General features: G+C 43.5%; 1 protein-coding gene across 1 annotated transcript in view; it reads left to right on the top strand.

Annotated features, from left to right (window-relative positions):
• The first annotated feature begins 1,045 nt into the window (after window positions 1–1,045).
• Window positions 1,046–2,458, top strand: part of ALDH18A1 (aldehyde dehydrogenase 18 family member A1) — a 38,791-nt gene continuing 37,378 nt past the window's right edge. Inside the window, exons 1-2 of the mRNA XM_009641029.2 lie at window positions 1,046–1,146; window positions 1,759–1,867. The gene's annotated coding sequence lies outside the window, so the exon portion shown is untranslated. The remainder of the gene's footprint in view (window positions 1,147–1,758; window positions 1,868–2,458) is intronic.

Genomic DNA, 2,458 nt, shown 5'->3' with positions numbered 1-2,458 from the left:
CGGGAGCGGGTCCGGTGTCGCTCGCAGCAGCAGCATGAGGACTCTGAGCTACGCCTGAAACGCAGCCTGCGCCTGGGTGCTCCCTGTTCTTGTGGTCCTCGCAGGCTTTCCAGAGTCTTGCAGGCTTTGGTTCGCGTTCTCTGGACAGCTAGAGAGCATTGCTACTGCGTGGAGTGCCTGGCAGAGCGAAACTGCGGTGTGGAGCCCTGCTAGCAGTAGACTGATAGATAAGAGTTGCCCCTCTTGAGATTTCTTTTTCCTTCCTCGTCTCTTGTGTCTACTTACAAGATTTCTCCATGCCCAAAGAAAATATTTAAACCCTCCTGACACTTGGATGACACACAAAAGTTATTATCTAGGTTTTGACCTAACTCTTGGTGATAAGCCTGTGTTGTTCGCTTAGTGTTTCTTCACAGCAGATGTAACAGGATCAGATTAAAGGGGGGGTGTGTGTGTTGAGAAACCTGATAGCTCTCTGAAAGAAGTAATAAAACTGTAGATAAAGGAGATACGATGAGCAAAGCTTACACAGTTTTCCAAAAGCCTTTGGCAAGTGTGTCTGTACTACAAAGTCAAGAACAGTTTTATCTTCTTAAATGAAAAATAACTAAAATGCTTCCATAAAGGGCTTATATCTGTGCTGACTCTGTACCCTAAAAAATTATGGATACTTCTAAGTGTTTACCTCCTTCTCAGATTTGCTCTTGATGACACTGAGAAGCAACTTATAAAGGGTTAAAATAAAGTTTTCTTCTTCCCAGTTCTGTAGTAAAGTGTTTACATTTACTCACTTTAGAAAGTACCTTACCTTTTCCATATTTGTGTCAGTACATAACTTTTGTTGTCACCTGTTTTGTTTGTTTGTTTGCTGTACTGCCTTCCTCTCCTAAGTTACTCTTTGCCAGGGTTGTTGTCAGAAGTGTGCTCAATAGCAGAGTGAGCATCTTCCAGGCTCAGCTTTGGTGATTTTTCAGCTGTTTTTGTTGCGTGTCGTGTTAGTAGGAATGTGAAAGCGATGGTATTTTTGTGTTTTTCTGCAGCATCCAGCGAAGAAAACATCTGGGAGTCACTGTGGATGATGTTCTGAAAAGTCAGTTCAAGGTGTAGCGGAAGTCAAAAAGCAAATAGAATGGTAGAAATTATCAGGTAAGGAATAAAGTGTAGAATAAAAGACTGTATCATGGCACTACATAAATTCTTTCTTCGTCCAAGCTGGAGTACTCTGCAGTTCCAGACTCTCCTTTGGGTGATAGGCTGTACTCTGTTTAGGGTGACGGGGAAGGTGGACGAAGAGCAAGGGAGATGATTGTATACATGAAATAGCCCTGATAGAAGGAGAGGAAGAGCATCCTGCGCTGATTCATTAGTGGCAGTGTAAGGAGTTGCTGTGCTTCTCTCTCGCTGGTGCCAGCACTCACGCGATTGTGTAGACAGGTGGGTCAGTTGGGTTCTGACTAAAATTATTGCCCTGATCAAGGTGTTTTCCAGAGCGGGGTGGGAACTTCAGCTTTGAGCAGGAGGGGTGGCAAAACTGGTGCACTTTTGGTGCTAGAATTGTTTAGGGATGACTTGAGCATCACAGCAGAGGGAGCATGAGCGGTGTGGAGAAAGTGTGAATGGCCACAGAAAGCTGCAGACTAGGAGAGTATTCAGGTAGCTTTAATTGCTTTCTTGTCCTGCCCATGTACTTTATCTGGGCATCTGACAGACTGCTGTTCTACTGATATGTTCTATTATATTTCTTATTTTCCCCATTAGGATTTCTGTGTCAGCTTATCTTTTATAGAAACTGAACGCCATCTCGTTCCTCCCCAACCCCAGAAGAAGAGGGAAATGCATTCTGAGGGCAGAGAATAAAAAAGGAAAGGTAGGTAAAGGCAGATGGCTTTAAAATAAGGAACTGGAGGGAATGCTGAGCTGAGCACCCACAGTTCCCTGAGGCTGAGGTGATGAGGAATGCTGTTTTGAGCGGTGCTGCTCTTGGAGAAATGATAGGACAGGGGCTTAGAAATAAATCCTACAGCTGCTGAATATTCCCTACTTTTCCTTAGGATGTTGCGGCTGGCTGGCTTAACCATTGTCAGAAGGCAGTTGTTGAAGAGGTTCCACAATGGGGCTTTGGATGTGGAGGGTATGAATAAAAAAAAAAAAAAAAAGTAGGGTAAAGTTTCTGTAAGAGGTTCTGGAAGAAAGGCTGGCACCCAGGGTACTAAAGGTAGAAGTCAGTCTTTCTCATGAAATATTAAACTGGAATGCTGTGTTCAGTCTGCATTTTTCAGACTTCTTTTCATTCTATCCTTGCATTTCCCTGGCTACAGTTTCTCCTGGATACGAACATGTGTCCAGATACTTGATTTGCATCTTATCACTTAGTGGCACTGTTGTCACTCTAACCATAGCTATTGCAAAATTTTTATTCAGTCTCTATTGCTTTTCCTGGTCCTTCATTTGATGGCTG

This window comes from Egretta garzetta, unplaced genomic scaffold (assembly GCF_000687185.1).
Source record: "Egretta garzetta isolate BGI_Z169 unplaced genomic scaffold, ASM68718v1 scaffold766, whole genome shotgun sequence".
Lineage (NCBI taxonomy): Eukaryota > Metazoa > Chordata > Aves > Pelecaniformes > Ardeidae > Egretta > Egretta garzetta.
Note: the sequence above shows the minus strand (reverse complement) of the source record. Positions and strands in the feature narration are given on the sequence as shown.